Source organism: Chanodichthys erythropterus, chromosome 11 (assembly GCF_024489055.1).
Source record: "Chanodichthys erythropterus isolate Z2021 chromosome 11, ASM2448905v1, whole genome shotgun sequence".
Classification (NCBI taxonomy): Eukaryota; Metazoa; Chordata; class Actinopteri; order Cypriniformes; family Xenocyprididae; genus Chanodichthys; species Chanodichthys erythropterus.
The window spans coordinates 20,446,379-20,462,112 of NC_090231.1; the positions used below are offsets into that span (position 1 = coordinate 20,446,379).

General features: G+C 37.2%; 1 long non-coding RNA gene across 1 annotated transcript; it reads left to right on the forward strand.

Annotated features, from left to right (window-relative positions):
• The first annotated feature begins 3,280 nt into the window (after positions 1 to 3,280).
• LOC137029990 (uncharacterized) lies at positions 3,281 to 4,748 on the forward strand. The gene is made up of 3 exons (XR_010896365.1): positions 3,281 to 3,529; positions 3,671 to 3,741; positions 4,519 to 4,748. It is a non-coding gene; the product is annotated as an uncharacterized lncRNA (long non-coding RNA).
• Positions 4,749 to 15,734: the final 10,986 nt, after the last annotated feature.

The window sequence follows — 15,734 nt, forward strand, 5'->3', positions numbered from 1 at the left end:
ACAGCCTGCAGTTTTGTAAGGCTTTGTCTTCCCAGAACCGTTTTCTCTCCACTTTTTGTTTTCTTTATTCATTGCTGTTTGTATTCAGTTCATTTTCATTTTTTCCCTTTCAGCGTCCTGCTCCCATCCAATCTCGCCTTCTTCCAAGTTTCTCTCTTCTCCCACATTCTTTCCTCGTGTCTTTCTGATCTTCTCCTACATCATCCCTCCCTGCTCTCGTCATAAGCCCTCTGCTCTGCGTTCACCAGCCCCTGCTCATCTTCTTAATCTTCTTACACAATTTGCATATTTTCTCTGTAATTTTTATCGCTCGCAGTCTTTTTTGCCTTCTCCCAGGTTGCATTTAAATAATACAAATCTGTTCTATATTTGTCAACTGTGTGATGAATATAATTGAATATGTTCCAACGTTTGGAAGCTGTTGCCAGAGGGCCTGAAAATAACAGAGAGGCATCTGGAGCCCCACTTTATAGATCTGGATTCCAATCATAATGAGAGCCATTCGCCATGTTCTTTGCCCTGGGGGCTCCTGTCCTCCAGCGGTCTGACCAATAGACATTGTAGCGAAGAAGTGTGTCAGCTTTCAAAGGCTAGAGGAGCATATATCATCTCAGAATAAAACAGTTCAGAGTAGCAAAGATGTTCAACAGATGGGGAAAAAAAAAGCATGGGTTGCCTCAATTGTAAAGTTTATAGTCTGTTTTGGTTTCGTTTTCATTGTGTTCTGTTCCTGTTTTGCTTGCCAGAAACATCTGTTTCTGTTCATCTTGATGACTTTCCCGACATATTTAAGCCCTGAGTTTCATTTAGTTCCTTTGTCCACTATTAGTTTAATGTGGTTGTTTATGTTTTCTGATACTGATAACTATAAACCTGCGATATGTTTAAAAATGAATAATATGGCTGACAACTTTCCACTCAGTGTAAAAAATCTGCTGAGCTTTACAAGTGTAATTTTAATATTATTTATATACTATTATAAAACGGTTAGTTCCTGTCCTTGATTCTGATTTTTCAATAGCTGCGTTTTATTCACGATAAAACACGGCTATGACCGCTTCACTTAACGGTTCTGTGTATCATTACACAACACACTTGGCAACCACTCATAGCAACGTAAACAGACGCTTGAAGCTTACTGTATTATGTAGAAGAGTATTGTGAGAAAAAGATTGAGTGAGCGAGTTTATTACCTGCATTTAGATTTAGCTTTTTCCTTCAGGTCAGTCCTATGTTCATAATAAAAAATCTGTTTAAATGTCCAATATCTTGTCCTTTTAACAGTTAAGGGGTTTTCCCATGACTGACAGCACTAGTCAAAGCATTTGTCAGTTGCGTTTTGTTCTGTGTTCACAACAATTCAGTCTTTTCAATATAAAAGTCTTCGCTACTGACTGACACACTCATAAAGACAGTCTTTGCCGCCATCTAATGGCATATTAATGCAACTTCTGTTGCTGTTCATGATTAGGGACTATTTTTTTTCCAGCAGAAGGAAGGCTTTTAGTGATTTTACTTCATGAAAGTTGCATTGATACATATTTTTTTGGCTTTAATATTTGTATTGTGTGGTAACCGTTTCATAAAAAGGCTTTGCATTGCGTCGTGCCTCTCTTATATTTTTCAGCACAGCCTCTCTTATATGTTTCACTTTCCTGACATAACAAGCTTTCTCGGTAGCTCAGCTGATACGGAGTTGTATTTAGGACGAGGAAGCCTTTGGTACGAATCCCGTGAAAAGCAAGTCACAGTAAAATAGCTCAAAGAGAGATTTAAACAAGCTAAAACGGTATGATTACGGATGCTTTTTATGTCACATTTGCTTTTGTTAACACTATCGGGTAGGTTTAGGTGTAATGTTGGTGGTACGTTATTTTGGAGTCAATGGAGTGCAAATGTCAAATCAGAACTGCGGTGATTCATTTAAAAAAACAACGTCATAAAATCGTACCATATTCACATTTATCTGTTCCGGCAAAAAAAAATGAACACACTGTAAAAAATGATTTTTTGAACTTGTAAATACAGATAACATAATTTAAGTATATTTTACAAACAAATCCTATTTTGTCTTTTTACTTCAGAATGTCATGTTTAATTCAATAAACTACTTAAGTTTTAGTTTTATTTTATTGTGCTTAAATACATAAGTAAATTGAAATGGAACCCCCCAAGTAATATTTACTTAGTATATGAACTATAATGAACTAATGCAAAAAATGACAAAAGCAAGTAAAACTTACTCCACGAAGCCAGGCAATCTGTGCGCATGCGCTCTTGGTCCCCGAAGTGGCGCGCAGAGGAAGAGGAAAGCAACGGAAAATTTCCTGGAAGGACGATTTGATTTTTACACGGTAAGTTATAAAATATTTGTTTATTTAGTTATGTTTCCAGAGAAGTATTTTGCAATTAAGCTGTCTGCAGTTCTGGTGGTTAAAGAGTTAACGCATTAACTGTTATAGTCGTCGACAGAGTTGAGTTTGCTAAAGAACCGATTAGCACAAATATCCGTTATTAGCAAACGGCATCTGTCTTGTATTTTACATGTAATCTACGGAGAAGTTTAATGTAACGTTACAGTGAAGTTTAAAATAAACTTTGCCGGACGAGAGCGGTGCGATGCGTCGCGACATATGCCAATAGAAGGGCGTCTGTTTATTCATCTGTGTGAATAAATAATTGTGCCCTCATGTGCTATCTGAATTATAAATACAAGTTTTCTAATTAGAAACTGGACATGTACAGCATCGAAAGTCAAATTTACGAACCTAGGATTATACCCGAGCCCTGAGATGGGTGCCCATTAACTTTAAACGCGATGTAGAAAACCACTAATACCCCATAAATCCACATCAACTACACTGCTTTGTCTTATTTATAAAATCGGTAAGCATTTGATGCATATTAATCAAGTAAAACAAAGATTATAACTTACTCCCTATTGAAGCTATACAATAGTGATACATTTTCTAGTGTATGTGTTCAGGCAGCCTTAAAGGGATAACGTTAGTTCACCCAAAAATAAAAATTTCTTCACCCTCAAGTTGTGCCAAACCTGCATACATGTCTTTCTTCTGCTGAACAAAAAAGAAGATATTTTGAAGAATATGGGTAACGTTAACCAAACAGTTGCTGGTCTCCATTGACTTCCATAGTATGAAAAAAATAAAAAATAAATACTACAGAAGTTAATGGGGTCCATCAACTGTTTGGTTATCAAAAATATTCAAAATATCTTATGTGTTTAGCAGAAGAAAGAAATTCATACAGGTTTGGAACATCTTGAGGGTGAGTAAATGATGAAAGAATTTTCATTTTTGGGTGAACTATCCCTTTAACTCTACCAGATGATTGAAAATTTATTGTTGATAGGCTACTTACTTGAATGCAGTTGTTCCAAAATAAATTAACTGTTCAAATTTTAAAACAAGTATATTTATTCAAATTTTATTAAAAGAAATCTATTTCTGACATTAACATTTCTAACATATGTTCCACAGATTGCACTCACCGTTAAAGCTCATGCAAGGTAAGTTGGCAATACTTCTTACAGCCTATGCAACACTGATTAAGCTTGCAGTATGCACTCTGCCAGGACATGTATATAGTTGTATGTAGATGGAAGTGTACACTGTTAATGTTCGCTGCATTTTACTTTTGTTTTTAACAGCAAGTTGAAGATAAGCAAGATGCTGTTATTCGCTGGAAGAATCATCTGAGGAGCTCATTGAAGCCTACCAGGTACATTAACAGGAGAATTCAAATTTCGTTTTGACTTAGCATATGTACAGTACTGCAGAAGTCTAAGGCACATTAGTATTTTCATCCCCAAAAATGTTTATTTCTTTTTATATCTTTGTGCTCTAGTTTGTCATGAAATATCAGTTTACATTCCTAAACATTAATTTTGCCATTATTTTTAATAATCCAGTGAGATTTTTGTATGCACAGGCAGTCTGACAACAGTTGGTGCTCCACAGAAGATCTGGTCTCACCATTATTGAGTCTGTCTATTATAACATGAAGAAAGAAATGAAGTTGAGAATAAAATGCGAAAATTAAGAAAAACTGTGGCAATGTCTGCAAAATGTAAAAAAAATAAAATAAAAATAAAAAATACATGCAAAGCTATCGGAAAAACAATATCAAGTGTACTGGGCCAAAAACTGTTTAAAGTGCAAAGGGCGATCACACCAAATATTGATTTAATCAATAGAAGATAAATGAAAATCAATTTATGAAAGCATTTTAAAGGCATCCTCACTTTACAGAATTTTTACACAAGTGCCTAAAACCTTTTACAGTACTGTAGCTTTGCAGGTATTTTTTAATCGACTTGCAGATACAGTTCTTCTGGATTTAGTCTGTCATAGTCCCTCTTTCCCTCTTTCTTCATGTAATAACAGATTTAATGATGATGAGACGAAATCTGTGTGTGGCACTTATCACATAAAATTAAAGAGAACATTCAACTGTACAGTATTGTAAACACTTTGCATTTATTTGTGTATTTGACAGGATGTCAGCAGAGACATGATTAAAGATTGCTTCACCAGTCATGTAACGGAGATCATTGAACTGGGCAGCACTGTAGGAGAGGAATATGCCAACATAGCTGATATCGTTATCGTCATTGTGGGAACTAAGGTGCTGTTTTACTCTGATTAAAGGTGCTGTTTAAGCTTTCTGAACCACACATTGGCAGCAATGTCAATGGACCTTTTAAGGTCTGGATAAATAGTAAATACATAGTTAAAATAGTCATTGTGACTACAGTGGTTCAACCGTAATATTTTGAAGAGAGGTATACTTTTTGTGCACAAAACCAAAACATATTCATTCAACAATTTGAACCGTTTCATACCTAGTGAACTCAGTGCAGGTTTCCATGTTTACGTCTGAATGCCGGCTCATTTTATTAGCCGCCTCCTGCGTCAGCATCAAACCCATGTGTTGTGCTGCTCAGCTTCGGCCAATACTGAGTCGGCATATGGATGTAAACATGGAAGCCTGCATTGTCACTACCTATGACAATGGTTCAAATTGTTGATTTAAGTCTTTATTTTTGTTTTGTTTTGTGTACAAAAAGTATTCTTGTTGCTTCATAACATGAAGGATGAACCACTGCAATCATGTTGACTATTTTTACGATGTTTTTACTTTTTTTCCAGACCCCAAAAGGTGCAATGACATTGCTGCCTATGTGTGCTTCAGAAATCCTCGGAAGATGAACAAGGTTTTATGGGTGTGGAATGACATGAGGGTGAGTACTTAATGAGAGAAATTTCATATTTGGGTGAACTTACCCTTTAAACTATCCCCCAAAGCTGGGCTGGGTGCTTTAAAGGGTTAGTTCACCCCAAAATGAAATTTCTCTCATTAATTACTCACCCTCATGTCGTTCCACACCCGCTAGACCTTCGTTTATCTTTGGAACACAAATGAAGATTATTTCTGATGAAATCTAAGGGTATCTGATCCACACATTGGCAGAAATGTCATTGCATTGTTTGATGTTCAGAAAGGTAGTTAAATATTTTTTAAAATAGTCAACGTCGCTACTGTGGTTCAATCTTAATGTTATGAAGTGATAAGAATACTTTTTGTGGTTTAAATTGTTGAATAAAGTGGTTATTTGTTTGTTTTTGCACACAAAAAGTACTCTCGTTGCTTCATAACATAGAGGTTGAACCACTGCAGTCACATTGACTATTTTAACAATGTTTTCAATTACCTTTCTGGATGTCGAAAAGTTCAATGACGTTGCTGCTAATGTGTGGTTCAGAAACTCTTGGATTTCATCAAAAGTATCTGCAAAAAGTCTGCTAATTGGCCATTTTGTTTGACACTTACACTTTTTGTATTTGCTCATTTGTTCAGCAAGTCTCTAAAAAGGTTTATTTTAAATTAAGTTTGTACTATACTGTACTGTTTCAAAGAAACATTGTAATGCAGTGTAATGTATAAGTAAGTGTTGTATGTAAGATCACATTTAAGCATCTCACGTTAAATTGTTGTGCTCTGTTAAACACATTGAAACATCTGTGATAGGATAAAGATGCAGAACCACTTTGGCCATGTTTTTGGCCAACAGCAGTTAATCTTAATGAATGTGTCCATTAATTTTTGTCCATTTGTTTTATCATTGCCTTTGTTTAATCTGTTTTTTGAAGAGTTTAATTCAAATAAAAGTACTCAAGGAAAATGTTTGTTAGTGTTGTTTTTACTGAAAACATCCGTAGTAATACATCACAAATTATATTAAGTAATGTTTAAATAACATTTGAAGTAAAGGTTACTCAGAATAACTAAGAAAGATAACTAGGACTCTTAAGTAAAAGAAATGCAATAAATCCTAATATATTTATAAGCATTACTTAAGTAAAATTTACAAACAAAGAGTCAATAAAATTTACTGGGAATTCCCAAGTAAACTTAACTTAAAATTGTCTAATTAAAGCTACTAATAATCATGTTTAGGCTTTTACTTGGCAATTGTTTGTAAATTTACTAGCCTTTTCTGAGTGAAAAAAATTTCCAAGCTTTTTTCAAGTAAATCCTACTCCAAATTTTTTTACAGTGCACGCTTTTTTCTGTGAAATTGCCCCCTCTCCAAGTCCCTGAAAGAGATCACCGAACAATGGAAAAGAAAGCTGCCATATATATTTCTCATCAATTTGCTCATGTTTACCACAATTTTTGCTTGTACTTTCATCTTTTCACAGATTTTGATGTTTTGCTGTTTCAAAGACTGTTGATCTACATTACTTGTGATGGCTTGTTTTCCTCCTTTGATGTTGCAGATCTCTTAAAAGTCTATCCTGAGCCATAAAGAGAAAGAAGCACTTCATATCGATATACCGCCGTAGCCCTCATACACTGCTCGCGATCCATATTCCATTGATTCTCTATGACTCTTCACACTTGTTAGATGCTTGTGAATTGCAGGCCCTCTGCAGTAAAAGACTCTCTGTTTTGTTCGCCTCTCCAGTGAATCTAAATACTCTCAGTGTATAACATGTCTGAATGCTTCACAGGCTTAATATTTCACACTTAGGGAGAGCTGGCATCAAAGAATATACAACTGCTGCATTTTACAATGATGTTTGTCGCTGTTGTGAGCAGTTTATTCCATCCTTAGTTTTATATAAAGGGTTCAGAGAAATTTTTCGTAATGCTTTACTCCCACTGAGGTTTTGGCTTCCAACTGCCAAGCTGAATGAACACTCCTGATGAAGAAATGATTCATCCAGTTATAATAGCATTCATTTATATACTCTACTTTGAGACATGCTGTAAGGCATGAGTGCTGGATTCCCAAATGCAATGCTATTCAGCCCTTCTGGATTGTGCTGTTATGATTCTGATCCATGAGGAAGGGCTGGTTGTGGGAAGTGTTTCAGTCCAAACACTTTCCTGGGTCGATGAACATCTTAATCCCTTTTTCAGGATACTGTATTTTAAAGATAATTTTGTAAAATCCAATTAAACATGCCTTAGTCCTGCAGCAGGGAGGCATGTGGACAGCAGATATGGCCAGAGCAATAAACTGCAATGTCCGTAATTCAAAGGCCAATTCACACCGCACAAACAGACGCTGACAGACAACAACAGACCCTTTGTTGGGTTTTGTCGGAGCCGCTGTGTTACCCCTGTTGGAGTCTGTTGGTGTTTGTTGGAGCTCGTTTTCGCTGATTGAACATGTTGAATTGGAATTAGAATGTCTAAGAAGTGGCATGCTGTAATCTGGTGACTGTCGCCGTTGGATTGCATCTGTCGGTGCAGTGTGAATTGAAAGTGTTACATGGAGACAGGAAGGACAGCTGATCGTCCTTGCAATGGCAAACCACATGTAACCATATGTTCCCCCAGATGTGTTCGAGAATCACCAAAGCTTTGGTGGAAGAGTGGAGTCATAGGTGGAGTTTCACTTTTGTGCTTGGGGGAGATTTATTATTTAATTAATAATGATAATGATAATAATAATAGGGGTGAAGTCAGCTAAAATGGGCTATCAGGTAAAATGGACCAAAGGTTGTAGTGTAATCTCTTTAAATTTTTACAGCCAATCACAATAACTGATCTTGTATTGTTGCTTCAACACTTGTTGACATGTAACAATAGTTATGACTGGTCTGAGTTTTTTAAGGGGGGCAGGGCAGAGTGTTACATGAAGCTTATCAGAGAAATTTTAAGGAAAGTGACATATACATTTCATTTATCACTAATAAGGGTACTAAAGCAATTATAAGTAAGCTTACCAACAAAGTAAATGTTTATGAACAATGTTTTGGCATGCTCTTTCAAATAAAAAAAGTTTAATTTTTGTGAAAAATGTCATTTTAGTTTGAAATGGCTGGTTAAGCTAAAATGGGCCACAGTTTTCAGTTAAAATGGGCTGCATATACTCACACACTTTTACACAAAAATTGAGGGTAAAAATAGGTTTCTAGGCCTAGATGTATCCATACAAAATCTTAAGTCTTTAAAAAAAATAAATGCATTCCAGATGGTTTGGCAGGAGGACAAGCAAAGGAAGGAAACAGATAGATAAGAAGAGAGAAGAGAAAGGGAAAGAAAGGAAGATGTCAGTACAGTACAATGTTAAGACTTATAGCTACAGGAAATGTTAAAGTAATTTTTTATTTATTTATTTATTTATTTTGTCAAAGATGTTCTAACGTTTGACAGATATTTGACAAGCGTACACACATACATGCACACAAAAGACAATGCACAGAAACACATACCTGTGCAACATACAACATGATCAGTTCATTTTTAATTGCATTTTTTAATTAAATATTTGTTGAACTTTCTATTTAATGAAATAAATTTATAGTGGCACACTAAAGACAACAGTGTCAATTTACTGTTAAAAATAAAATGATTTCAGCTAAAATTACCAGTGTTGATCTCATTTTTTTATATTGGCCCATTTTTACATGAATTATGATCACATTTTCATTTCAGAACAGCGATATTTCATAAACATTTGAGTTTGCATTGCATCACTAGATAGTAGAGAGTATATTATTCTCTGTCGCTGAACATTTCTAATTATATCATAAAACAGTTGTATAATAGGCCTACTTACATCTGCTTGCATCTTTCCACGAACTCTCGTTGCGTTGTAACAAGTTGACAGAAAAATGACATTAAGACCCACCTTCTTTGATTTGATTGGCCATCTTGATAATTTTTACATTGACGAGCATTGTTAGGCCGTTAAGGCGGAGTAGCCTAAAATTGAATCAGCCAAAAAAAATAAATAAATAACTTTTAACAGCTTTACTCAATCTACACTTAAATGATAAGATACGATAAATAAAATGAGAAAATATTAATTCTATTATTTTAGACTAGCCTAGCCTAACATTTTTTATTCATAGCTCAGACAAAATCATTGATATCAAAGGGGCGCAACTATCCAGTGTTAGAGGGGTATGCATCAAAAAATGTTGGCGCCCCCCCACCCCCACTTCTAAATAAATAAGTGTGCCGGACATCATCATGTATGGGTTTGAAATAATAAATGTTTATTTTAAATATATAAGACAGCCACTGTAAGCCTACCATAATTATATGGTATATATGTACACATATATATATATATAAAAAAAAAAAAACAATTTGTTTTCCATGATAAACCAGCCTTATTGCATAAGTAAGTTTTCCAGCTTCTAGTTATTATTGTGCATGCCAGTTGCGCCTGCAGCTGTACGGCTGTACGCACTGTGCGTACCTTGAGAGGGCGCTAATTAATGCCGTTTTTATTTTTTGCATAATTTTTAAATTGATTATTAAAATCTATCTGCGTACACTCGACATATTAAGAGAGAAAGAGAGAATGAGAATACATAAAGGTGTGCGTTTGTGTGTTGTAAAGTCAAACGTGTGTATGTGCATCTATAGGTGGGCGTGGTGGATATGGGTGAAAAGAAATCTGATTGGCTAGTTTAGTTTCGTTTTTTTCCACATATGAAAAAATGATGTTACAAATAGTTAATGTTTAAAAACAGGCTCAAAATGAGCAAAGGCTCTCTAAAACAGCTAAATTCGACTGAAACATTTGCAAAATGGCCTAAAACTATTGAGCAGAGTTGAAGAAATGAAGCTTTTCTCTAAAGGTTTTGGGAAAGGTTTATGGTTTCAAAGCATCAAGAGTGTCGAAAACAGTGCCATCTTGTGGCAGGTAAAATTTACAGCACCCATAAACTTGAATGCGCAATTCCGCTGTTTTATCCATTAAGCACAAACAGCCTGACGACGCTAAATGTGCTTATTTCAATAATATAATTCACATATTAAATTTGGCAATAGATGAAATAGATAAAAAAAACAATATTTATAATAATAATACTAATGCATGCATAGCCTACTGAGTTGTTTGAGGCAAGTAAATTGTTGTTATTTTATTGTAAATACTGTTTATATGACAGAACATATGATGATGTAGTATAGGCTACAGGTTTATATATTTAAAATGTTTAGTAAATGGATTTGAACTTCCATGGTGGTCTGGATTCAAACATTCTGACACGCAAAGTATTCACTTGACTGGAAAGAATGTGACGCTTCGTTTCTCTGAAAACAATAACCACTTTTCGGACAAAGCTGCTCAGAGACAACGTAAAAAAAAAAAAAAAATTCACGAAGCATCAAGCACATCAGAGTGCAGTTACATGCATCAGATTTTCTAAATGGGGAACATGAAAGAGACAGTCGATCGCTCGATTTGTACAGCATTAGATCGTTCCACCAACTCACTGATTGATTTAATCGGGTTTTGCGGACAGGAGGAGTTTCAGAGTTTCTGTGCGTAACTTACCCAATCCTGCAGGTTGTCATTTTACTTTAATAAAATTGAGATGTGTCATGAATGGGATTGGTACCAAAGGGTTTAACCAAAATCTAAATGTAGATATCAGCAACATTATTTTGCAGTAAATTAGTAAACAATTGTCAGTCAACATTAATATTTGCAAGCCTCCAAGTTTGGTAGCAAATATATGCATGATTCCACGGTAAACCAGAGATATTAAAGTTGTTTTCCAGATTCTTGTCATTTATTGTACATGCTACCTTATATTTTTTCAGTTTTCAGCTCAGCAACCTCGGTTTTGCATATTCTAAGCTAGCTACATTCTGTCTGCTACATTCCCAGTATTAGCAAATGCTAGCTAGTCTGTTAACATGAATAACGTATTTGCAAGCCTCCAAGCATAGACGTCACATTTTAAATCCTACCTGTTGCCTTTCACCATCCACTTATTTAGCTGCTGTCGCATCCCTTGACATGTCATCTCCTTTTTTGCTTTATCCATGTTTTCGAGTTTCAATTACAACTCACTAACGTTACTGCTGCTCACTCAGCGCTGCGCCCCGCCCACTCGCGATATTACGAGGGCACCGGCGCCTACTCTAGCCTGTTAGTCCTCTAAAATTTATATAACTTTTTTTATATATAACTTTTATATACATTTATATAACTTTTATTATTTAAAAAAAAAAAGAAAAAAATTAACCATCGCTTTGGCGCCCCCATGGTGCGGCGCCACTATGCGCCGCATATAGCGCATACCCACTTTTTGCGCCATCAAATCAGTGGTTGGGCCATGTGACTTTTCTTTCATTTTTTTTTAATAATCTTATAAAATTATATACTATTATGCTAAAGTTGTCTTTTAAAGAATTTCATTATTTTATTATTATTATGTGTATATTAGGAGTTGTAGGCTAGTAACCTGACACCTTTGGCTTTTCAAAATGTTTGAAAAAAAAAAAAAGAATTGCAGAAATGCAAAAATTGAAAACGTTCATCACAGAGTATGAAAAAAAAGCTGTATAAAAAGTCATTATATGTATGAATGAATTGCATTTTGAATGTATTTTTTAATAAATAAACATCTGCCATGTCATATCAAAGGTCTGATATCAAAGGTCTCCTCTTCTTCTCTATTCCAAGCCCAAAGCCTTATGTTTTTCACACTGACTTTAAAAATGTGAGATGTGGCAAATGGCAGAGAAAAAGTAGAGTAGGGAAGTAAGGTTTCCAGTAAGTGCAGAAATTGGTTTGAGTTGTTGGGCTTGGAGCGTGCCTGATTTGCCCCGCTGAAATGTGAGAGCCATAAGAGGATTGCAGTGGTTTCCTACTGGCCAGCTTTAATCAGTGCAGAACTGCAAATGTCTACAGCCACAGATTATGCAGGAATAACATGACAAGAACCCAGTCCTGCCAGCCCGACAAGATAACACATGGGGCACTGTACTTACTAATGAGACAGCGAAGAGGAGTCGGGGGGGAGAGCGAGAGTCATATGTGTGTGTGCGTCCATGTCTGTAAGAGGTAAACCACTGTGCATTGTTTGTGCCCATGAGGATTGTCTTCATAAGCCTTGCAAAATGCGATATGTGAAGTCGAGCGTTTGTGCGCCGTATCTTTGTTTCTCTCTGTTTGCCTTTGAACACAAATCAACATTTGTTTACTTCTCTTTGTACATGTGTGTGTATGTGTGTCTATGTGAGTGTGTGCACATCGCCCAGGGCCAGATAATACAAGAGAATGCCAGTGAACCTTGTAAGAGCTACTGTCGTAATTCGGCCAGTACAGATGCAACCAAGCTGAAACAATACAGATCTATTGGGTTTTTCGTGCTGACCTGAGATCAGGGACTAGACTGAACTGGCAAGCAGGGTCTGACTCTTACCTTATGAAATGATGCACATGATTCATCGCCTGAATGACTTAATTCCTTCAGCATGACAAAGTTCTACAATACCGACCTGATAAAGACAATCCAACAACACCAACGAGGAGGCCAAGGTTGGCAAACACAAAAGGACAGACAAATAGCTTTTACTTTGTATGGCAGTAATGAAGAAGATTTTGAGATGCACCAATAAAGCTTTTGATATGTTAAAGACCAAGGTGTAAAGTAGAGATGAGTGTGCTGTCGAAATCAATTACCCACCATCAATTGAATGCAATTGGAAAGCAACACGGAAAAAGAGACAGAGCGGAAATGCAGAGACAGAAAATGAAAAGCCTCTGCCTCCTCATTTGAACATACTGACTAAGCAAACATAAGACTGCCTCTTATTGATTTATTATTTAAGTGTCTGTTGTGATAAATTACAGCGCTACTGCCTAAAAAAAAAAATACAATTTGTGCAATTTACCCCTCATTAAAATAAATAAACAAATAAATGTAACTCACAGAACATTGCTTTAGGGGAAAGCAAATTTAGTCATGATGCTGTTTTTCTTCTATCCAATCAAGGTAATCTGCTGACATGAAACTCTTGTTAAACATGGTAATGCAGGCAGATTAATGTGCTGAAACTTGATAGCACCCAACAAGGTCTTAATTAAAAGTGGGGTGTAGGTATGGATGTGGAAGTGATATTTGCTGGAAGTGTTTGGAAGTAGACTAATTGGTGTAATAATTGCTGAGACACAAATAGTTCAATTAGAAACTGATTGTCTCATTACAGCGATATTCAAGTCGAAAGTAGCTGAAATCCCCAAGGCTTAACAGGAAGTGAGTGTGATACTGGCAAGTGTTGGTGTGCAGGTAAGCTGGGTGCAGGGTTTCCAGGTCTGTGTTACAAAAATAGCCCAATGGCCAATCAAAAATAGCCTAGCTCACTGATCTATACATACGACAGGATTGTTCAAGACTACTAAAGGCACAAGCAGTGTTCGAGCGACCATAATGCTATTCCCAACTGACAGAGAGCATCCTTGACTGAGTCAAAACATAAAATCACCCGATGTTAAGTGTATACAGGAGTAATTTTTAGGATATATGCATGTAAATTAATAGTTATCTGTAATGTTCATGGTCTTGTCAGGCAGGACGAATTCATATGAAATCATAATTACAGTTTCCTGTGAGATCAGGTTGAAATTAACACAAATGTACATAATTATCCAGGAAATATATCAACATGAACATTTATCTGAGATTATTATTTAGCAGAAATTGATTTAAATATACAATATATATTACAATATAAGAGGCTGTTGTTATACTGCACTATACTGTATTACAATTCAAAGTCCATACGCAGTCAGCGTTATTTCTCTTAATAAGTTGTGAAGCATCCATTTCAGACTCTTGGAGATCTTTGAAAGAATGACAGTTTAAATGCTAAACAGAGCAAATTTTATGGCTTTTTATTAGCATGAAAGTTTGCATAGGAATTAAGTTATATATATTGTTGAATCAAGTGGTAATTTAACCAACATTTAACTTATATCTTAACTAAATAACTTTAAAACAAATAACCATTTACAGTACATGCATTGTTGTAAGAATGTACAGTGAGACTCGTTAAAGGTGCAATATGTAAGAATTTTGCAGTAAAATAACGTACTCGGTTACTAACGTAACCTCGGTTCCCTGAGATACGGAACGAGTACTGCGTATGGGGAAAGGTCTCCCTTTTTCCCCGCTGCTGAAGCCTTTTTCAATAACGCAGTGTAACTGCACCGTCATTGGTTCACTCATAGACAAGTTGTTGAACCAATGACGGCGCGGCATAGCTGCGCGGCCTATGGCGACAAAGCACACGAATATTCCCGCCGAAATGGGCGGGGTTAAGGGCTATATAAGCAGGCGTTTCGCCATAGGATTTCAGTGTCATTCGACTGAAGCGACGACCCTGAGCCGCAGCCTCGTGGCACGGCAAGTATCGCAGTACTCGTTCCGTATCTCAGGGAACCGAGGTTACGTTAGTAACCGAGTACGTTCCCTTTCGATACTTCACTCGTACTGCGTATGGGGAACGAATTCAACCACGCCGTGCCACGGCTGGGAACGATATAGCTTGAAGTTTGGACACCTGAGAGGGGGCCAAAAAGACAAGCGAGAGGGCAAGCCCTTACCGAACCCTTGCGTTACACTTAGAGGAAATTTATTTCCATGATAGCGTGAGGCGGAGCTCATCTGAGGCCGCTAATCACACTGAAAGGACTCGAGCCTGTAAGGTCGGGACATCGAGATGGTAAAACCTGACAAAGGTGGACGGCGAAGACCAGCCGGCCGCCACACAGATGTCTTGGATGGAAACTCCGTTGGACCAAGCCCATGAGGAGGCCATCCCTCTAGTGGAGTGGGCTCTGACTCCTATGGGGCATTTGGCTCCCAGTGAGGAGTAGCACAGCGTAATAGCGTCCACTATCCAACGAGAAATGCGCTGTTTTGAGACCGGAGATCCTTTGGTGCGGCCTCCAAAACAGACAAAGAGCTGATCTGACTGTCTGAAAGACTGCGATCGCTCTATGTAGGTCCTCAATGCCCTGACAGGGCAGAGTAACTCCAGCCCTTGCTCTTCCGTCGAAGGGGGCAGAGCAGAGAGCGAGATGACCTGAGCTCTAAACGGCGTTGAGAGCACCTTAGGGACGTAGCCATGCCTGGGTTTCAGAACGACCTTAGAGTCTCCAGGCCCGAATTCGAGGCATGCAGGGCTCACAGAGAGGGCCTGCAAATCGCCAACACGCTTAACCGAGGCCAGTGCTAACAGCAAGGCGGTTTTTAGCGTCAATGGCCTGAGGTCGACTGAGCCCATTGGTTCAAATGGGGCTCCTTTTAAGGCCCTGAGGACCAAAGACAGGTCCCAGGAGGGAACGGTGAGGGGGCGAGGAGGATTCAATCGCCTAGCGCCCCTCAGGAAACGGATGACAAGTCTGTTTCGTCCCACTGATTGGCCAGCAATAGGAGCATGGA